Source organism: Corapipo altera, unplaced genomic scaffold (genome assembly GCF_003945725.1).
Source record: "Corapipo altera isolate COAL_440 unplaced genomic scaffold, ASM394572v1 48b, whole genome shotgun sequence".
Taxonomy (NCBI): Eukaryota; Metazoa; Chordata; class Aves; order Passeriformes; family Pipridae; genus Corapipo; species Corapipo altera.
In genome coordinates, this window is record NW_020884884.1 from 1,368,588 (window position 1) to 1,391,994 (window position 23,407).

At 43.4% G+C, this 23,407-nt stretch overlaps 1 long non-coding RNA gene across 1 annotated transcript; it reads right to left on the bottom strand.

Annotated features, from left to right (window-relative positions):
• Positions 1 to 8,007: 8,007 nt before the first annotated feature.
• LOC113946314 lies at positions 8,008 to 10,467 on the bottom strand. Its single transcript, XR_003527388.1, has 3 exons — positions 10,416 to 10,467; positions 10,061 to 10,274; positions 8,008 to 8,561 (listed from the first exon to the last, which is right to left on the bottom strand). It is a non-coding gene; the product is annotated as an uncharacterized LOC113946314 (long non-coding RNA).
• Between the last annotated feature and the right edge of the window lie 12,940 nt (positions 10,468 to 23,407).

Genomic DNA, 23,407 nt, shown 5'->3' on the forward strand with positions numbered 1-23,407 from the left:
CTACACCTTCCTTTCATTAAGAGCTAGACGAGAGCTGCAGTGCTTAAGCCAGGAGGGAGAGTAAATCCTTCAGTGTCAAACCAAGGTGAGGCTAAGGTTTGGGAGCCAGTGTGTGTGCCCGCACAAACACAGGGGTTGGCTTTCACCCCAGGCACATGCAGCTCCTTACAGGGTAAATACCTGAGCCAGAGCCCTGGGGAAAGCAGGCAAAACACCAGACCTATGAGTTGTGTGGCAGTTTCACCACCTTCTAATGCTTCTGCTTCTTAATGTACTGGGCACACTGTGAGTCCAGCTGTGGCTTCAGCATTAAAGGGAAATGTGGGAACCAATGCTTTTTCTCTAGACGTGATAAATAATGTCCGGGGTGGTGATTTGGTTTTGGGGGAGTGTTATTTTTAGATTGATGACAAGGAGTTCCAGAGTGAGGTTGAACCATGTGGGTAAGGGGGTGGAGGTGGACTGAAGCCATCCCAGCACTCTCCTAATGTGAGGATGCTCTGGGGAGGAAGCAGGGGTGGATGGAGGAAGGCTGGACCCCTTCTCTCACCCAGCCTGGGTGGGGCCTGCGGGAAACAGGAAAGCAGTGCTTTAAAACCCTGGCCCAAGAAACGCTCCAGTTTTCTGGAGCAGCTTTTTCCCCCCATCCTCATTCCCTACCAGCTCTGGGGGCCTCTGCACTGCTGCTGGATACAGCTCTGCTAGGCTGGGAAGGGAATATCTTATGGCAGACACAAAAACCCATAGCATTGGAGGGAAGAAATGGTTCTCTACCTTCTCTGTCTCCACACTGTATTTTACTATTCTCTTCAAATGAAGCAAACACTATTATTTCCCATTAGGTGTTCCTGGTGCAAGAGTATTTCATTGAAAAATGGTTCTTTAATGCTAATGGGAGTTATACTCCTAGTGTGATTTATATTAATAAAGCATGTGCAGTTCCTCAGTACATTTAGACCCTGATGGGAAATGGACTTTTTTTTTGTCCTTCCACACAACATCTGATGAAGTGCTCCAAGCATACAATTTTACAAGCTATTCTCCTCTGGCCTTACAGATGAAAAATAGTCTGTTGTGTCAACTCCTCAGATGCCTATTTTTACACCTTCTGTTTGTTCTTAGTTTGACGTTGTTAATCACGGTCCCACCAAAGCTCCATTGTTCAGCTCTTCAAGAAGAATGTTGTTATATTGACTGTTTGTGCGTCAGCCCAGCTCTCTCTGGAGCTGCACTTGGATGAAATTAGATAATTTCCATTAGGAGAACAGGCATTATTAGTCCCCAATGCCAAATTGAAAAGAGAGCCAAGATTACTATTTCTGGCCGTGTTCACCTCAGGAAGGAACCTTCTCAGCTTTAATGGGATTTTGCTATTGTTGGTTGCCTTCTGTTTGACACCAGGCCAGCAGGGTTGAAAATTGTTTAGAAAGCTGCATGAAATATAATAGAGCCCAAGCCATTTGCTGCAGCACATTCCAGCATGATGTTTATTTTGAAAAAAAAAAAAAAGGAGAAAAAAAATTTTTGTCTTTGGCAGTGAAAAAAAAATCCCACTAACTTGACTCTCAGAACATATGCTTCTTGTTGCTGTTGTGCTTTCACAATGTGCTGGATTGGCACTTTATGTACAGAAGTGATAAATCTAACACTATTTGAAATTATCTCCAGCACTTGCAGAAGCAGATCACAGGCACAGACGGCAACTTTATGACAAGAAAAGAGGGTAGGGATGACAATAGATCAGGTCCAAAGCAAGAATTCAAGTCCCAGGTTTGGCAGGAAAATGTGTGTCTTCATGTTCTGTGGCTCAGTTTTCCCATCTGTAAAATGGGGTCAAGTACTCACCTCTATCACATGAAGGAATTAAGAGGACATGTGTTCCCTGGATGTTGCTTTTGTGGGTGCTGGAGGTCATCTGAGGGAGACTCAGCCCATCCTTGGCCCCAGGTGCACAGTCCTGCCCATCCCACCGCCTGCCTTTCCCCAGCAGGGGCTGGGCTCTGCCATTGCTGCTATTGTTTGCTTTTCTCCCCTTCCTCATGTCCCTTCACCATCACCTTGCACGAACACCTTGCCTGTATCTCAGGATGCTAATACTTGACATCCGGTGCGAGAATGGGGATGGTGGACTGAACTCTTGCTCAGCCCCGAATTCCCCACGGGTTTCTTTCTGCTCCATATAGTATGGTTTTGTTCTCTGAATGCTGTCTTAAAATAATTATTAATGAAAGCAGAGTTGACTTTGGAGTGAAAGTTTCCGGTTCCTTGGCATTTTCAATGTGTAAGCTATCTAAAGGTATTGAAATGCAGGACATTTTTTGGATGAGATCAGAAACCAAAACCACATTTTCCCTCGAGGTCTCTTCGGAGCCAGACCCACCTTTACTACCCTTTACCTCTTGTCTATTCAAGCCCTAAAGAAGCTGAGCAAATAGAACAAAGTTATCCACATTTAGAAAAATAAATAGAACAAGCAATCTTCAAAGCCTTCAGATGAGGATCCACACAACAATGCCGGCGTTATCCCTGGGCAATAAACCAGAGCACTCCTTTGTTTATATAACCTAGCATTTACTTCTATTTTAACCAACAAACATTGACTGATTGCATAGTCTTGGCTCTAAACCATCCGCCAAATATTTAAAGATACAATTAGACTAAAAGGAAAAAAAACCCATGGCAGACGCCAGCCGACATGTTTCCTCCACACAAAGCTGCCACCTGCCTGGATGGAACTTTTTTGACCCAGCCAGAGCAAAGCAGTGATTACCTCCAGCAAAACCAACACCCGGGCTCCTACCTCAGTCTGGGGCATTGGCCACCCCCAGTACCTGCTCCCCTGGACGTTCTTATGGAGCTGAGCTGGCAGGTACATTTCAAATTTAGCAGGACATTGGGTAGGATGATCCCTTACTATACTTGTTTATCTCCCAGATCTGCTGTCCTGTGGCACTGGCGTTTTTAGGAGAGGTCAGGTCTGAAACTCACCCCAGGTTGTCCCTGCTCAGAGCATCCTTTGACATCCACTTAACATGTGAGAAGTTTAGGGGAGGCTGTAGGAGATGATGTTGCCCCTTCACCACAAGGCTCGGCAGCTGGGCTCCCATAGGAGGCTTCTCTCTCTACAGTCCCAAGTGCCACCATGCAGGTCAGCCACTAGTTTCACAGCCCAATAGGAAACAGACTGGTCCCAGTGTGACCTGGAAAGTCACCCCCGACGTCTTGCAGAGGCACCTATGTCCCTGTTCCGGATCTCATCCTAATTACCACCCCTGGCAGCTACTGGCAGTGAGGTATTTGGACAGATCAGGGTGAAGTTTATAGACCCCAAACAGAAGTGTCCAGACAATGCCCAGGTCCCTGTTTTAACCCCTCAATAAACCCTGGAACTGACTCAACAAGTGAAATGTTCAGAAAGTGTTAGATGGAAAATAATCTGTCTACAAGGCTGGGGGATCTCATCTACACCCTGGCTATCTCTTCACATAGAGCATTTGTCTTCTCACTAACCTTTTTATTTTTTTCCTCTTCATGCTGTGAAATGTTCATTGTCTCCCGCTAAGGAAAGTTTGATAAGGATCTTGCTGAGAGTGGCTTTTAGGAAAACCCATTGCTCCAAAAAGGAACCAACCATTGTAGAGCCAGCACTTCAAAGTTATAGCATTATCTTGTTTTTTTATACCAAATAAATAAATAAAATGAAGATGAACAATGTGTTTCCATTTAAGGAGGAGTGTGGGAAAAAACAGGTCTCATCAGACTGGGAAATGGAGTGGTATATGCTGACTAAGAGACTGGAAATAGCACGGCTGTCAACTGGAGGACTTCGGGGTTGAATAATCACGTCAAGCAGGCAACGTCAGATGGGAACCGTGGCCCCAAACCTGTTCATTTGAACTCATCAGGATTCACATGAGAAAACACACATTGACTCCACATGTTGCTTGTGGTTTCAGTGGAAGATCAGGGCTGGACCATCCCTGCTGTCAAGCCAGCAGGAGCATGCACTCTCCTAGATACCCAGTGTAGAACCACGTTTCCAGCACAGGAGATCATGCAGGTTGTATGTGCCACATTACGTTGCTGGTGACAGACCTTCCAAAACTTCCTTGTCTTCATACAGCTCTGAGTGGGAGCTCACTGCCTTACTCTTCAACCTAACCTTTCCTGAAGCACTTTTTTTGTATTTGGGACCAAGGTCCTGGATGATAGAGGGACTACTTTGCCTTCACAAAGACATTTTCTGCTCTTCGCCTGGCACTGCTGACATGTGCCCAGCTTCAGCTGGATGTCTCCTCAGGTCCAAGAAAATTGCAGTTTTTTTCCAGCATGACCCATTGTCAGGATGGCAGCTGTTCCCCCTTCTATCATTTATGCTCCAAGGTGGGGGTAGTCCAGCTGCAGGGAATTTGTGTCCTGTTTCCATCCTGCACTGGCAGTGCCTCAGTTCAATCCAACCATCAGGGATAGTACAAGTGTCCTTCAATGTTTTCTTTTATGGATAATTACCCTTTTTCATTTTTTTATTAGCTGTTGAGGAAGGGAGAAAAGAGCAAGAGAGATCCCATCCTTTGGTGCTGTGGGACTTGGTGCTGTTTTAATAATAACAAAATATTGGAAAGGGAAAAAAAATTGCAGTATATCAGCATGTTTTTAAGGTTGGTGGGAAAAAAAAGACCTCTAGTCCCAGTGGTATCAACGAAGAAAACGTCCATTGGATTCTAGTTCTTAAAAAAAATCTGAGTCATGCAGAAAGTGCTGGGCTTGGGTTATGTGTGGTTACTGGAGTGCTCAGGGAGGGGGAAGGGAAGCACATGCCAAGACCAGAGCTTCATCACAGCCTTAGGAAAATTAACAGGTCTGTGAAGATATGTTTTCTAAGAAGGGGAAGTGCTGCATGCCCAGGGAGAGAGGGAAAAAAAGTGAGAGGAGAAGAAGGGATGTTTTGCTTCCATCTCACTCCAAACTTGCTAAATTCAGCCCTGCGTTTGCTGAAGAGAAGAACTAGAAATCCCACTCCACCTAGCAAGATAATTTTCCCCAAAATTGTCAAAGTCTGGAAAATGGGTGTCTGCACTGCAGGAATTTTTCTGAATAGCAGATGGCAGTTGCAACTTTATTCCCTTTTCCACTATTTCATGGATATTTACATGAGTCCTACAATCTGTACTCATAAGAAATCCTGCTTTCTAAAGGCAGGATCAGGCAGAGACCCTCCTTACCTGCAGGGAGAATGTGCTAAGTACGTATACATTCATATACACATACTCAAGCGTGAGCAAAGGGCAGCACCACAACAGAGAGCTCAGAGCACCACACAGTCACTTTGCTGTGGATTCAGATATTTCACTTTTTTTCCACAAAGAAGCTTTCTTTGAAGGTAGAGAAAAACACAGAGAGACACAGCAGGGGAGGAGGGATCTGTCTGTGCTGCTGGTTCGACTGGATTCTGGTAGATCCTCGCTGTGGATTGTGTGTTGTTCTCTTGCCATCGCTCTACCAGCAGAAGGCTCTGTCTCTCCCCTCTCTGGCTGATATGACAGCAATGACAGGAGCAATTTCTCCTCTCGGGGTGCTATGGAGAAACCACCAACTACCTCATTTCAGGGAGCTGAGCCCAGAGCAGCCTGCCAGGTCCTTCCAGCCTTTCCAGATGGCATTTTTTTTCTGACTATGGTTTTGCATCCACAATAATGTTGCTTTTGGTTTGATGGTTAAATGAAAACATGGATTCCCCCATAGTTTTATGATTTAGGAGCTCACTCTTCAGGTTCAGGCTTACTGATGGTGGCTTAATCCACACTCATCTACACGTGAACAGGGATTTCTCTTGCTTCTTTACCAAAACCATCAAATTTTTCAGGTTTGCAGTAAAACAAAAATGCCCTTTTAAAATCCTATTGAAAGACAAACCTTTTATTTTTATCAACAGCTCCCAAGAACTTACGTTTTCTCAATAGCTCCATAGACAGGATATGTGAGTGAGAAAGATATGGGTTTTAGTCACTGTCCTTCAGCCAGGCCAGGTGGAAGGAAGATGTTTTTTCTGTGGCTTAAATAAAGGTCTTATTTCCAAAAGGAGCTGGTGATCGCGGCTGCTTAACTAGAGGCAACCCAATAGGATCCATCATCAAGGGACTGGATCCTCCAACTTTCTGAAACATTGGACTTTCAGGGCATGACAAAATTAACAACCCCAAAAGGAACCAGACAGAATCACAATCCCCTTAAAAACAAACAAACAAACCCAAATAAATGGGTGAGTTTTTCCCTGTCCATCCACATGCAGGCCTAGGAAGGAGTCCCTCGAGGTCCAGATCCAACTTTACAACTCCCAGAATGTACACAACTAGAATATCATGTTGGAATCATCTCTCCAAACATGCTGCAAATCCCTTCACAAAAAGAAACACTTCATAATCCTTCTATTCATGACTGTCCCTCCAAATTGAAACATGCATTTAAAAAAATAAATAGGGCAGGGGTGATGTGCGGGAACAGCTTGCTGCTTTTGCTTTTTTTATTTTTTTTAATCAATAAAACAGCCTTAAAGAGGCCCCCTTGAAAGAGTTCTGTTCATTTATTTTTCTTGGAAACTTCCAGTCTCCTTAACTCCTTTTAGTCACATAAGAGGTGAATGATTAAGTTGAAACTATTATCTTTGCAAAGAACATCTCTGCTGGCCAAGAGGAGAGGAAAAGTGAAATGAAATAAACCAACCGGAGCTATTGTGTCCCTGACGGGTCCCTGTGGTGAGGTGCTGGGAAGCTTGGAGAAGTTAAAAGGAGGTCCCTGGGTGGAGACTGTTAATGAGGCAGGGCACATTTTGGAAGAAATTTTTTTCTGGTCAGAAATATGAGCATTTGAATAACTTTACATGAGATGAAGTCAGCCCTTGTATTAACAGGTGCCACTCGGAGCTGCAGCATGCTGGTGGCCACTCCTGCCAGCTCTGGCTACCAACTTCCATTCCTCAGCCATCCCTCCAGAACAGGAAAGCAAAACCTCTGCCAGTGAAGGGTAGGAAATAAACTAAGCTTTGCCATGTCCTAATTCACATGGAGGCATAATGTCCACTACTCCCTCTGCTGTCTCTGAATGGCTGTAGTACTCGGGGCCGTGGGCAGGGACAGGGACCCTGCAGTGCTGGGCAGCAGCAAGGCAAAGAGCAGCCATGCTCTCTGCTCGCTGGGACACGCACTGCTGCGGGCTCACACATGACATGTGTACCTATTGTACCAGACACATACCTGGCTCTGCCACCAGCTGGTGGTCGGTCAGTCAGTAATAGCCTGTGCATCCAGTTTCCAGCTGACACCTGACCCTTGGGCAGACATTGCCAGGTGAGTTTGGGAAGAATTAAAGTCTTGTGCATGAAGAGATGAGCATCCTCAAGGTCTGACTACTGGGGCAACAACAGCTGTGTTTACTGCTCTCTCTGATACTCCAAGGCTGGTGTGTAGCTGAAGGTCAGCATCGAAGCACTGCTGCATTGGCATCAGGGAACCTCAGGGATACATCCAGTTGTTGGTGCAGGAAGATACAAGGTCTTGGGCTGCAGCTGTCTGGGGGGACAGTTCACAGCCCCAGGTGACTCACTGATACAAGACTGCTCGGGTGAGGGGCTGTGCCAGGGGACCAGCGGTCTTTCAGACTGCTGGCCTCAACACGGACATAGAGAGAGATCAAACTCCATGGCTCACTGGGCTCATCCTTACAAAACACCAAGACAAGTGAGCATCTAGAGAGCTTACAAACACTTTGCTACAGCTCCATCTGATGCAGCAGAAATCACATGATATCCTGAAAATGAGGTGATTTAAAAGACCTAAATAGTTAAATTCAGCTTTACTTTAGGTCTTTAGGCTATGGAATTAACTTGTCTTGAAAAGAAACATGAGATTGAAAATACTTACTGATTTATTACTCCAAAGGAATTACAAGCAACACTTCAATATCTTGCTCAGGACAGAGACATCAGTAAGTCAGTGGACAGAGTGGTGGGATGCACATATTGAAGCTGCTCTGAGAATTTCTCTTACTGACTAATTTAATTTGAAAAAATGATTGGTAAGGTATTGCAAATTGTCCCTGGACCTGTCTGAGCCAAGGAGAAGCTTGAAAGTACCACCATAGGCCCATGTGTCTCGTGTACCAGTTGACTTTTGCTTTGGAATCACCCCGTTGGATTAGTTAAAAAAAAATGCAAAAAATGGCCAGAAGTAACATTTACGTCACAAGTCACATCTGCTTCTGTAATTACTTTCCTGTCGGCTGTTTTCAGCAGAGAAGGAAACCTGACAGAACTGGTATCCAACAATGGATTACAATTCGCTCCTTGAAATCTCCAAGTTTTCTGAAGGGGGGAAGGCCATGGCGCACAGCTGATCCTCAGCGTGTTGCCGTGAGGACAACAGAAAAATCAAATGCTTGGCTTTGACGGTGTGTTTACAGATCACTCTCCAGGAAAGGAAAACTTGAAAAATCTCCCCTGTGAACTTCCTACGTGCGTACGTAGCCCCACACAGCAAAACAATGCCAAAGTCACCTGCCAGGCTGAGCTGCTGGAGGAGAGGAAAACTCATGAGAACCTAATGGTGCCGGCTCATTGAGGCTTAATCTTCAAGCCACATGCAATCAAAAGACAAACAGTCCAGCAGTAATAGTGGTGATAGCACATGTGTGCAGAACAATAGCACAGCAGCCAGGACAAGCTGTTTAAATGTGGGTCACTTAGAAAAGAGCAGAAAATCTGGCAGACTACAGAGAAAAAACCCATTAGCTTAATGCAAGTCATTTCCAAAGAAAACATGCAATATGCACAAAATATCTGGTAGGTGAGAAAGGGTGGATTCTCTGCAAGAGCAAAAATGGAGGATGAAGCTATAACTCTTTGTAATATAAGCCTTAGCTTGGATGAGCTAGTGGGTAACTTCCTTTGTCTTCTCCAGAACAGAAGGAACAAGAGGGAGCATCTGTTCACCAGAGCCAGGATTTCTTTGCTTGGATTTGAGACCTTGATAGGTAAATTCTGAAGAATTTCAGCACTAAGGCACATAAAGTCCTTATTTCATTACTGCTGCTGCATATTCTGACAGTAGTGTCATCTTTCCAGCCTGGATGCCCTCCTGGTGCTGGCTACAGCAGCACATTTGGACAGGAGATGCTCTGTGGAGATGTCCCAAGCAGGGCCAAGCTCACCCTGGGTGCGTTCAGCCCCTCACCTCACTGCCACCACAGCAGTAATGTACCTCTGCACACTTGGAAAAGGTTTCTTTTCCTTCCCTGCACAGTGGGCGCCACACAAGTTTTATATTTTTAATTTTTTTGATGGCATTTGGTCCTGATTGGGGTGGGCATCGACAACCCTTGCCAGCCCAGCCTACCAGGAAGAAGCTTTGGTTGCATCTCCCTCAGCTGTTGGGAGAGAGCAGTCGTGACTTTCCCAAGCAGATGGGAAAATGATGTGTCATGAGCACTGGATCCAGACATTCAGTATGACTGTTAAGGCCAAATCCGTGAGGACCCATTTCTTTGCTATGCCCATCAAGCCCAGAGCGCCAGTCCCATTTAATTCATCTTCATTTTCTTCCTTTTCTGAAAGAAAATCTCAAAATCATTCGGAAACTATTGTTTTAACAGACATCTGATAAATCAAACATTGTAAGGGGAGATCACTGCTGTTCCCTGAGCCAAACACATTCCTGTATTTCCTGGCCAAGGGTGGTGATCATCAGGACAAGCATTACGTGAAGTCAGCGAACAGTGAGAGGGTCTCCATCTGGAGTCATTCTATAGCATTAGAACAGTTCTCCTCCAGCAGCAGCCACTGCCTGCTAGTATAAAAATACTTGGGAGAAAAAGCAATAAATTTTATTATGTTGGTAGGGGGAAAAAAACTCTATTCAAGTCTTCCATTAACTTTTATGAATATCTCTAGAGAGATTTATTTTTATAACAACATTAATGCAAAGGAATAAACCCCAAGTTTCCTGACACTTGCAATTATGATTTCTCACTAGAGGCAAGTCCAGAGTGTTTGTGACCAAGCCCTGCTCACCTTGTTCACATGAAGAGCAGCCCTGGAAGCCCAAGCCTGGCTACAAGAGGAGGGATGGCCCCATCGCTGCCACTCACAGGACCCGTGCTCATATTTTGGTGCTGCTGCAGGCTGCCTGAATGATCTTCTCCACATCACTAGTTTGTTCCAGGGATGTTCAAATCTGATCCTGGAGTACCACCAAGTGCTGAAGTAACCAGTCCCACTTCAGATCCTAGCTTTCAATAAACAGAGGTCATGTTCTGCCTGAAAGCTTAATATCTCTACCCAATTAATACTATGTGCCCTCTTCTGACTTTGGTAATTCTCAGCATTCCCACTGCCCATCCAAATGTTAGCCCCTTTCAAAACCCACCACATTGCTGTCCTTCACCATCTCCTGCAGTGACAAGCTCCTTAGTCTGGACCCATCACGTATAAAAATACTTCCTCTTATCTGTTTTGAATTTACCACCTTCTAATTTCATTGAATGCCCCTTTGTCTTAAGACACCAATCTGTTTTCTCTATTTTTTTATTTTCCTTCCCCTCTTAAAACTAAAGTTACATTGTGAAAGGAGGAAGAGAAAAACAAAACAAAACACCCCCCTTCCACTCTTCCCCCCAAAAAATAAAATTAAAAAAAGCATCCCAGGAAATTGTTGGAATAAATAATTATTATACTTCATGGTGTGGCCTTGCTGCTCTCTGCAGATGTTGCAAACAAAACCGGTGCGATGTTGAGCTGTTGGGACAGTGGCACCACATGCGAGATGTACACATGTGGTCCCAGTAGCCCAGAGGGCAGGTGCTGGGGAGCAGAGAAATGGAGGCACTGGCTGAAGCTGTGCCCATGGGCACCAGTAGCAGCAACATCTCCAACACTGCCAGAACCTGAGCTGGAAATTTTTGCATTTGAGTGAGGCTGTGACAGGCAAATCCTAAGACATTTCATCATTGCACCTCCCACCCAACCATCATTACTGAAGAGAAGAAGGTCTCTCCCTGCCCAAGCATATTTTGTTGTTTGCAAGTTGAACTTTCATTAACCCAATAGGAAACAACGAAAATATCACTGTGATGGGTAAAAGCCCCTCAGCAGGCTTCCAACAACAGTTGGGAAGCAGCCGGATGGTCAGGGTGTCTGCAAGGCTGTTGTGGCAGGTGGCTCCTGCCCTGTGCAGCTCTGGGGATGTGCTTTACACTGCAGCTACTGCACGATGTGAAACAGAAGATCCCCAGCCCCCTCCCTAGACACAGTTCCATCCTGCATAATGTTTGCTTTCAGTTGCATTTTTAAAGCAGGGTTGGTTTCTCTGTTGAGACATCACCCAGTGACTGTGCAGCTCCTACTGGGAAGGTCTGAGAAGCCCACAGAAGCCAAGTGACATGGGCCAGCACACATAGGAGCACTGGGACCAGATTCAGTATTGGTGCAAGCAAGGTGATCCTACTGGTCCCTGGTGGGCTTTTACAGTCCAAGGAGATGAGTGAATGATACCTGCTCGGCCTTGGCAGCAGACACTGGCCACCCAGTCCACCATCCAACTACTGACCAACAATGTGGCCATGAAATACCAAAACACTTGAAGTAACAGCAGTAAGCCAACAGAGAGCACTGAGAGTTTTTGAACAGCCCTGAGGGAAACAGGGCTGCTCACTTCTTGTTTCATTCTGGCTGCAGACTTGGACTTATGACAGCACACTGACTTATACTAGGACCACAACATTCTTCGCTACCATGAGAGCCTGCTTGCCTTATGTCTTCTGCCTTCCTTTAAACCACTGGAATGACAAAAGCTCAAATTCTGCCTTGCAGCTTCTGGAGCCATTTCCCAAGAGACCCTTTTCAGCAACTTAAGCAGTTGCATCCTCCCATTATCCAGAGACTCCCAAATACCTGACCAAGAAGAAGATCTGGTACCACAGGGGCTTGTTATTCCCTGAGGAACAGCCCAGGCCTTCACAGTTCTGGTGTTGACACTGGAGCACCAACTACCATCAGCTCTTGTCCGCAGTCTAGGGCCACTGGGCCCATGAAATAATCACAGCCCTTCTGCCTGCTTCACCCAACATGTCAGCAAGCAGCTCTTGGTGAGGAAGGCCAGGACACCGGGGCCAGAAGCAGTAGCTTCTCACCCATCCCTGGCTGAAACAAGGAGCATGGCTGGCTCTTCTTCAGGGCTCAGACCAGAAACTTCAGCTCACCCTTCCCTCCCTCAAAACAGAGGTGTACCGCTTTGGCTTCTCATCCAGGTTGACATCATTTAGACTTTCCAAAGGTCCTAAGCAGCTTTGAAGGGTTCAGAGCAAAGCTTGCAGTGAACAAGCACAGTGTAACTGGCCTGTTCAGGTACTTGTAAATTAGGAGAAAAAAATCCCACAATTGTCTCAGGACATTTAGGTCCCCTAAAGTGAAGACAAAGCTCCCTTTGCTGGATTGGCAGGCACGTGTCCTTTCTGGGGAAAGAGAATCTGCCTTCTCGCTTTACTTCCAGTGATGGAAGTCCCAGAGGGCAGGACGTGCGGTGCATGAGAACAGCACACGTTCTGCTCGGCACAGCATGCTGGGACTGTCCCTCACTGCAGGGAGGAAAACAACTCAAGGCAGCTCCATTTTAACTTCAGGAAGATTAGTATTTCAGGCAGGATAATTTTTTCAACTGGTTGTCACATGCCTGTGCAGCTCCTGCTCCCAGCTCCATGTACCATCAGTAAATTGTCCAACTCCAGGGGAACATCAGAGTCCAGGTACAACGAATCTATCGAACCTATCTCTTTCTCCAGATCAGTGGAAGTTTGGGTTTGTTTTTTTTTTTGGGGGGGGGGGGGGGGGGGTGTGAGTGCTGTTTCCCCCAGGCTAGGGCAGCAGGCTCAGCCCGGAGCTGGGCTCCCTGCACCGTCCGCGGTACCCGACTGCCCTCTACCCGAAAGTGTGGGACATACAAGTGCGGCTCGCTCAGCCGTCGGCCCTTTCCCACCCCTTGCAAAGCAACGCTGTCAACTACAAAAAAACATAAGAATAATCGCATCCAGCCTTCAGGACATACCCTCTTTATTTTCTCAAGACTCATGCCACAATGCCCCGAGTAAGGAAAATGTGCCATTGCAAATGTTTATAACATCTGATTTAGTGTTACGCAGTTTCTCCCAGCCATAAACCAGAACAAATACTCCCAAGATTTATTACATCCTTCCCTCCAGGGCTTAAGCAATTGTACTTGATTAATTCAGCAGTTAAACAGCACTGAGCAGAAGCATGATAATTTTGTATCCAGGATTCCTGAGTTACATATTGTTTTCCACAAGGATTTAGGTCTAAAACCAGAAAGATGAATCTTTAAATATGTACCTATCCATATGCACGGGATAATATGCAATGGATGTTTCCTCCCAGCAGAGAGATGCTGAGCTAAGTTTCTTCTTGTTCCATAACATTAAGAATTCTTCATCACTTTCTGAGGCAGTAAATACCTATTCCTCAGCTTACATTCTGAATAGGACAAGTATTTGCAAACTTGCCTTACTACAGTGTAATTTTAAGTGAAAGAAACATTTCTGCAGTACCAATATTAACAGGAGTTAACAGCAAGTGAGACCTTCTGGTGCATTTCTCCTGTAAACACAAGTAGTGTGAAAAAACTTCCTTTTGCCTGAACCGTCCACACAAATACCCAGATTTGATCCAATTCTACTTCCTTGTAAATCTATGGAGTTTTGAAAATTTTTTATTTCCTATCCCTGCATGAGAGCCTCACAGCAGAGTCTCCACAAGGAAAGATTCCATCATGTTGGTAGCACGCTGGTGTCAGAGAACACCAGGTAACCCTCCAGAAAAGCGTTGGAAAAACAAAGACCAAGAGTTTTTTCCACATTTGCTCAGGAGTTCTTAGGATAGGTCTATCCACATAACAAGAGTTCTTCAAATGCCAGCTAGGAAACATGAAAAGGAGCAGGAAGAAAGCAGGGAGCCTTTCTGCTTCATAGTGTCTCTTAGAGTCCCATTCTGCCCTGAGAGACCCGTGTGTCCAGGAAAGGGTGTAAACCACGGAAGAAAGCAAACCTTTTGCATATAGTTAATTAATTAATGGAAGCAGAACCAGAAAGGAGTATTTGTGGACAGCATATTGGCCTTAAAGTGCTAGAGCAATTGAAAATAGCAGGCCTACTTTATATCATCACTGCAGTGAGCAGTGATGACTGGGTAGGGTGTACTTCAGTTAACCATAATGTACAGAATTTATTGCAAATTAAACTGTTTACTGTACGAGGCAATCTCCAAGTACTGACATGCTCACTGATTTTTCAAGTATTAAAAAACCATCAAAATAATATTAATTGAATGCTCCCTATGCCCTCCCATACCCTCAAAGACATTTACACATCTTCAAGTAACCAAGAAAAATGGCCTAGGTTGTTTGAATCTGCTGGGCCATTATTGTTCTACAATACCCCCTGGAAAACGCATGTTAACAGCGCTTTGACAATAATGTATTTGAAGCTACAAAAAAAATCGTGGAGTGTATAGACTAGTGCTTCAATTCATTTAAAATATGGCCTAGCATTTGTCTTGGCTGCATTAACAAGGTCTGTTTTACCAATACATTTGTATTTATGATGACTAAGGGCAGATTATAGTTGTTAAAATTTGTCCTCCTGACATGAAAACACTACTTTGTCATTAATACATTTTGTAGCATAAACTATGATGTCAGGTCAATGTAAAGGGTAAAAACTTTCCTAAAGTATGCACACATCATTTTTTTAAAGCTATTGAGCCTAATGGAATAACAAAGGTCATAATAACAAACCATTACAGCTTTGGTCTTGGCAACTATGTCCACAGAAGAATCCTCCAAGAAACAATCATCATTTCTCCAATGTTATGGCATTAGGACGACAGGAATGGTTCACAAATGAGTCATGTGAGCCCAGAAACGCAGTAGCTATGTGAAAGCTGAGCAATCAATTATTCATTTGTTTACTGAGAGCTTTCTCAGCTGACATTAACCAGAACTTCTTAAAAAGAAGAACTTTACAGCTGTCTTTGGCTGTCCCATGAGGCTGCGCTCAGAGGCTGAAAAGATTGCTTAATTTCTTTGTAAGTAATATGGTATTTTTATTGAAATAAACAACAATATATGGACTCATTAGCTGGGTTCAACCTGAGGCCCTGCAGGTGTCAAAATATCAAAGATACAGTCTTGGGTTGATGATGAGATGGAAGAACAGGGCAGGGGAGAGGATATTCAAGCAGCCAAAATCTAGCTCTTGCTCCAAATGCAGTACATGAAATCCCAACTAAGTTTTCCTGTGTATGGAGTATTGAACATACATATAAACATTTTTTTGTATTAATATGCATAATTCATCTGCTCTGATTAAATTACATTTTTCTCATTTCTTAGTGATTGTTTACCCCAGACTCTAAAAAACATTGTTAGGTTGAAATGTTTTCAGCCACAAATGAATATGATTTAAAGAGGTTTAAATACCACACCTTCAATTCTCTTTAATCTATGTTCTTTTTGCCTTTTTTGGTATGAAAGACCCATCCAAACCAGGAAAAACTGCCCTACAAAAAGAACTGAGAAAATCTGGACATAAAATCTGGACATAGTCACAGTGTGAAGAAATGCAAAGCAAGCTCATAAAAAGAGCGGATGTGAGTGGATATAAAACTTATTTTTTTTTTGTTTACAGAGTTTCTTCTATATACTAAAGCTGATAAGGAACACTAAAGCTTAGGATAAATGTAGACAGTAGAAAAATGTTTATACATGGGAGTCCACGGGATTTTATCTGAACTCCATGAATATTTTAGATGAAACAAAACTGAGAAAAACCTGAAATAGTAAAATCTTCAATACTGACATTCCCATTGTGTTCAGGCTGAATTTTCAAGATACCATCTGTGATACCAAAAAAGAGGTGACTATGGAGTTGGAGACTTCGATTTGAAATTGCTAGTAAAACAAACCCCCTGCCTCAGCCTTCTGACATTCACCCTGATCAGTCAGCCTCAGTTTAATTCTGTGTTCTTTTTCAGATTAAATACAAAAAATGTGTGTATATTTTAGGAAACATGTCACCCTTTGCACTGGCCTGCATCTACTTCTAGAAATAGGGGCTGTTTAACAGCATAACTTATGGTTGGACTCAATCTTAAAGATCTTTTCCAACCTAAATGATTCTACGATTCTTTAGAAAGCCTGTTGTGTTTCTAGGGTTTGTAGGAAGAATCCAGATTTCGGCAAGAAGGATTTGAGAGGTGGTGTGCCCCGGTTGTGAGATTCACTTGCTGAAGAAGGAAGGGTCTCACTTTCCAAATGCTTTTTGTACCATTTCCAGAGAGAATTTACTTACCCATCCTGTGCATGTTTCTTGAACAGAACTGTCCCTCCTCCACTGTTTATAAAAACAACTGAATAAAACTGGCAAACCCCAGTATTTACGGGAAAAGCAGCTGGGATTGCTGGAGTGCCTCGCTAGCCAGGGAAAGCTTGGAGGAGACCCAGGAGTCCTGCTTTTACTTCTTCCCCTGATTATGCCTAATGATACTGACACTTCAGATAGTTTATTGCTAAGCACATCTTCATCTTCCTACTTTATGAGGAAAGCAAGTATCAGTCCACTCATGTCAGAGATAAAATACAGGAGGCTCAGAAAGGCTGTGCAGGGTCACTTCAGACAGAGCTAGGAACAGAATCCCTGTCTAAACAAAAGTCTCACCCATTTCACTCCACTGCCCTCCTTTAAATTATTAAGCCAGTCCTGTGAGCTATAGGCTGTCTGTAGGCAAAATACCATCTGTCTACTTTCACTAAGAGACAAATGAAGAGATAAACAATAACAAAACAAACAGTGAATGAGTACTGGGTTTTCTGCATTAGTCACTATGAAGAGGAAATTCAGGAGAACAGGGAAATCCTGATTTCCATCATGCTACTAATGCAAGAAAATAGGGGATAAAATGTACATCACCACCCTTCCAATACATTTATCTCTATCACCATGGGCTTCTTCTCAAGATACTTAACTATTTAATATAAAAGTCTGTATAGAAGGTATTTACTTAATGTTGCTTTTGATAGACATACCTTTAAAAAAAAAATTTCTTTTTTTTAAAGGGTGTGACTGTTGGCTGAGAATTGGGGTTTGGTTTGTCTGGAGTTCTTTTTCTGTGGTTGCACATATGAATTGAGGGATGGAGTTATAGAGAACACATACAACACAAAGGTCAGGAGCTGATCAAAATTAAAATCTACAACATTAAGTAATGTATACGCAGATACAATTAAAAAAATCTAATTTAAACAAACTTCTTTGTATTTCAGTTGATTTGAGCTCCTGCACACGAAATACATTGGAAATATACAATTACTGGATACACTATTCATTTGCACAAGGTCTGAGCTGCTTATTCAGATCAAAGAATGAAGCAGTCATTAAAAAGTATAAAATGTGAGAATATAAAAAATGAGAATTTGAATAGCTGAGTTGCAGTCCTACTGCAACAAATAGTATACCATTTTATGCAGTTAGTTGGAAAACTGATCCCATATATTAATTAATTTTCAATAGTAATAATGACAGGACAATATTATTTCTATACAATTCTAATCAGTTAATGGAAAAAAACAATGTTACTCTAATGCAGCTACACTGGTGTGAAGGTAGAGTTATGCCTTCACTTTCTTTGCTCCAAGCTGCTAACTTAATGTAAATGAAATCCCCATCTTTTGATTTCTTTCACCTTCCCATACCTGTTTGCCACAGATGATTAAGATTTCTGTGGTACTCTGATTGCCTTTTCCAGCAGCCCAGTTCAAGAAAGGGCTGACTGTACATGGTACATCAGCAATACAGTAGCAAACAGCTGTTGTCTCGACATACTCTTCTTTCAGAAACCAGCTCTGATGTGTCACTGCCCCCACTGCCATGCTGTGTGCATGTTCCTGACTCTGGGAGATCCTAAATCTGTGGCCTCGGTGCAAAGCCTAATTTTGGATTTCCTTCTCAGAATAGTGTCCAGGCCCTTTCTGAAAAAAGCACATCCTACAATCACTGAAGAAGAATAATTAGATTTCAAATGCTGATGCAGTATTGCTTGCTTAAAAATCCTATTGCTAAATCACGCTGCCTCTTCCCTCCTTTCTCCTGCACACAGTTGTGCTCACCTTTTGCTGCTTTAGGGTTTTATAAACAGGTAGTATATGGCGTCTGCAGTTCCTGTTTATGGCTATTCCCAGCACATCATTAGAAACCTCTCAACTGGTACCAAAAGAACTCAGTGCTACCTGGCTTTGCAAGGGACACAGAGGTGTATCTGGGGGAATTTGTAAGGCCACAGGTTACCACAGTCGTGAGTGGCCTCTTTCACCAGTTTTATCATACATTTTTCCCTAGAATTCGCTAAGTCAATTGAAATGTTCTAAAATAAGAAAAGCACATAAAATCTTAAACTGTTAAAGGTCTGATTTTCTTTCTATTGAAAACAATGGTAAAACTTCCACTGATACACAGAGCAAGGCAATTCAGCAGTAGAACAACCATTGGTGCACTTGCACACCTGCCCCAAGCAGCACATGGGAGAGAGAGACATCTCTCCCAAGATCCCAGCCAAAAGAGTTGCATTTCCAGTAATACCAAACCACCTAAATAGCAAGGGGAGCAAAGCTCCCTGAAACACTCAGTCAGGAGTGATCTGAGCTCCAGTAATAGCAACAGAGCCCTAACAGGTAAGCAATAGTGACTCTACTCAAATGTGGTTTCAAAGTGTATTTATGCTTTATCTATGATTTAAGATCTTAAATTTTGTGCTTATTTAAAAAGCAGCAGCACTGTCAAACAGCTGAGAGTAGAAGTAAAATACATCTTTGCTTCTTGAACATCTGGAAAAGGATAGAGGTAAGAAAATAGTTTGCTGACAAGTGTAGAGCTAGGACAGATTTAGGACTCAGTGTTGACAAATGCAAAACTCCTTCAGGCACGAGTTAGGGATCCTCAGCTGGATTTGTCCTTCAGGATGCAAAGAACATCAGTCCCTCAAATTAATGATTCCCTTTCCTAGAAACCTACACTTTGTTATATTTACAGGAACTTGAAGTTCATGCACAGTTCTAAGACAGGTTCATGCTGAATTCTTTTGTCTGTTTATGAGTTTTATAAGATGGTAAAAAAAAGGCAGAGTTCATTTTATTTACATATAAGTCCTTTATAGACAAATTGTCATGTACCCACACAGCCATCCTAGTGATCATGTACATGGCAGCAGACCACATAAACCACATCAGGACTTCTTGGATGTAGGCTTCAGCTGGACCAGGTCTCACAGCAGAAGTGCTACGTTTCCAGTGCTGCATTTTTGTGTACAATTAACACGGCAACACAAACAGTGACACTCCTGTGTGGTGAGTTTATCAGGCTAATCAGTTCAGACAAGAAAAACAGAGCTCTGAAGGATGCAGCACAAACCCCTGAAGTATTGCTTCATAAAAACATCTTGAAGAAAGGGAAAGACGAAGATCATCTGTAGCACACTGAGATCTCAAGTCAAGTCCTACTCACCTTATTCAGGTGAAACAATTCTTCAGTTTTATATCTTATTCTTAGAGATGCTGGATGTATAGCTTCCTAGGGCTTACAAACCCTTAACTTTAGCAGTTCAGACATGATGACTAGAAAGGCCAGTGATTAAGGTTATGCATATTAAAATTAAGAGATACTGAAATGTGGAACATGTCAGGAATCACAAAAAAGAACAAATAAGGAATAAGTCACTCTAAAAGCAATTTCCAGTAGAAATTGAGGGTGAAAATGTACCATATTGCACTGTGAATTTTGAAAAGTATAAATGATAACTGAAGCAACACAAGTTTGTTGTGTTCTATGGATATATGAGCCCAATTCAGATTACAGATGTCCTGGATTGGTTTTTTATTTGTGGTTGTTTGTTTGCTTTGTTTATTCCAGAAGGTGCAAGGAGAGTTTAATAGCAATTTAAATCTCTTTTAGCCTGTCTATTCTTTGTACAGACTTTTCTATCCAAAGTTATCCATTGCATCAATAGGCAGAAATTAGCATTTGTTGCTCATGACTTAAAATGCCAGACTGACTATGTAAGAGTCTGAACCTATGGGCTACAATGTTTTAAACACCTTTCTGCACTTATACTTCTAGGGAGAATTTACAGACTAAAGCAGCAATGCAATGAAAAAAAACCCCAAACTCAAAAAGCAAACAACCAAAAAAACCCACAACAACTCCTCCCTCCCCCCCCCACCCCAACCAGACAAAAGACCCCAAACAACAACAAAAAAACCCCCCAACTTTCTGGGTAAGGTTTGTCCAACTTGTCCTTGAAAATCTTCAACAGCAAAGCCCCTCCCAGTACCTGTACAGTCCTGTATGGATTTTCTTTTTCTTGAAAAGGAGGCTCAAATGTGACCTTATCATTCTCTACAACTACCTGAAAGGAGGTTGTAGCCAGGTGGAGGTCATCCTCTTGTCCCAGGCAATTAGCGACAGGACAAGAGGGCATAGCCTCAAGCTGCTCCAGGATATGTTAAGGTTGGACATCAGGAGGAATTTCTTCACTGAAAGGGTCGTTAAACACTGGAATGGACTGCCCAGGGCAGTGGTAGAGTCACCATCCCTGGAGGTGTTCAAGCAATGACTGGATGTGGCTCTTAGTGCCATGGTCTAGTTGACAAGGTGGTAATCAGTCAAAGATCGGACTCATTGATCTGAGAGGTCTTTTCCAACCTAAATGACTCTGTGATTCCCCCTCTTGGCCACTCAGAAAGGTTTTCCCGATGCCTAACCTGGATGAGCTTCCTGCTCAGCTATACACAAATTGAGGGCTACTGTTCATATATGTCTCTTAAATCCTGTCTGTTTATGAGGGCAGACTGTTTGGGCTGCAGTAAAGTTAAGATGGGATACCTCACAGGGAAGCCATTCCAATTCCTGTCCTAGTAAGCAACATCAAATCCTGAGTGAGCCTTTTCTCTTCCTCTCAAAAGAATAAAATGCAGTTTTGCCTCTGCTGCAGCTGTGGATCAGCACTGACTACCCATGATGGTAACACATGATTATCACCAGCCTTTGCTTCAGAAAGGGAGACAACTAAAACCTATACCTCAAGGAAGGAGAGATAAAGGTGTTTCTACCCTGCAAATCCAAAGACAAGACAAATACCCTCTGCCACATCAACCCAAGCTCCTCACAGCACAGTTGAGCATCAAGCAGAGACAGTCCTCAAGCAGGATTCACGTGTTATCTGCATTCTGGGTGCAACCTATCAAAGCCCTGGCTGGCAGCCTTCACTCACTGCTGCTTTGAAGTTCCTTGGCCTGTGCCACCATGGGGCTTCCAGGCCCAGTTTACGTGCAGTGTGCCTGCTGGCATGCCAAAGGCTCCTGGATGCTGCCAGCTCACTTTGCATGCCCCACACAGCACACACAGGCTCCTGCCTGTCACTGAGAAATGCCTGGCAGCCCTCCAGGAGCCACTGCTTTCTGACTGTGAAGTGCTGGCAGGGTCTGACTGTCATTATCAGAACATTTCACCTCTTGTGTTTCACTCCACCCTTCTCAGAGAAAGAGAGGATGATTATCCATTCTCCTTCGGTTTTGTAAGAAGCCCAAAGCTTGCCAGGTGCTGAATTAACACCCCCGAGGTGCTGCAAGCCCTTCATGAGGTGGCCAAAGGAGTATTTTACAAGTGACTCCTGGCTCTAATTCAGAAGTGATTTCCTGCTCTTCCTGTTGGCTGCAGAAGCAACATCCAATGAAAGAAAGTTGCACACAGCTGATGGGACACTGCTGAACAGAAATGTGGAGCTGGCTGGTGCAAGGGTTGAACCACAGCACACTAGTGCTTTGAAGAGGAATTCCCTGATGCTCTTCTAAAATGCAGTGGAAATGCACCTGGTTTTTTTTGTAGCACATGAAGAGTGTTTTCTTCCCTTTGTTCTTACCCATCAAAAGTACATTAAAAGAATGATGCTGAAAATATCCAACTTCTAGTCAAAAGGAAGGCTTTATGAAAAGGAAAACCATTACCAAGAAACTCAGAAAACAAGGAGCCATTTCTCCCCTTCTCTCCAGCAATGCACAGCCCAGAAACACCATTATTGCAGCACCTTCACTCAGGGTGTGCCACCCAGACATTACATGCCCACATGTTGTTCACAGAGAGCTTCTTGGTTATTTCAACTACTCACAAGTCAATTCAGCAATTGTGGGTTATCAGAGATGAATCCTGCCCTGACTTTAGAAAAGACTCCCTGAAAGTACTGCTTTGTTGAAAGAAACATCATTTCTGTGATGTCACCTATGCCTGCCTCAAAAGGAGTTCCCAGAGATTTCCTTTCCAGGTGATTGTTTTCCCCGCTTGTTTGGTCCCTGTTGCAGAATTTGCCAGGGCATCTTAAAGTAGAGAAGCAGATTGAAAGATTTTGCTTAACATAGTCATTCTTTCTCAGAGAGTGATAGGGTGTACAGCATTTGAAAGAAGTTGATCTGTGTGAAACCTTCATGTGATTATTGTTACCCTTGTGACTCCTGGCTTGAACTTGTCCCATGCAATTTATGGAAGACTCCCTAAAGCACAGGCTGCTATTCAGCCATGACACTGTCAGGAACTGGTTCCAGTCACAGATGCAAATAAAACAAAAATAATCATGCAAAAAACTTCACTTGGGACAGATTTGAAGAGAGAACCTCGGTCAATTATTTATTTCTTGGCACTGATGAGTGCCAAGGCTTTTAGTTTCAGTATGGGCTGAAGACTGAAAGCAGAACTTCTGACACCAGTGGGATTAGACATAAATAAATTCACTCTAAGCAAATAAGGCTGGGACGTCCTATATCCCAAATTGATTTTGCATCTTTCCTTCTCAGTATATCATCTTCAAGAGGTAGATATTTGGCATACGCATGATACATTAATCAAAAATTTCTGCGACAGTACAGGCACAACTAACATGCACGAAAGTATCATCATCACGGCTGGGCTTCGTGAACGAAGATTTGGGAAGGGCTCTACCCACGTGTGTTACAAGCATGCTGGTGGCTAAAAAGGCCAATACGAGATAGGCACGTCTGGTTGTAAAAGGCACACAGAAAGACTCCTTAGGTGGTAAATTCTGCAAGGCACGATTCTTTCTGCGTTACCTTTTCTCCTCGAGAGTGATCCTGCGTGCGTTCTCAAAAGCATCAGCAGCGTTATAGATGGTGTGTCTCCAGATCTCCCGATTGCCATATCTGACTTGGCCGTGTTGATCCTCATGGAGTGAGATGATCATCTTAAGGAACTTGCGGGGAAAACGTAAGCGTTCCAAAATCTGCCATAGACCTTTTCT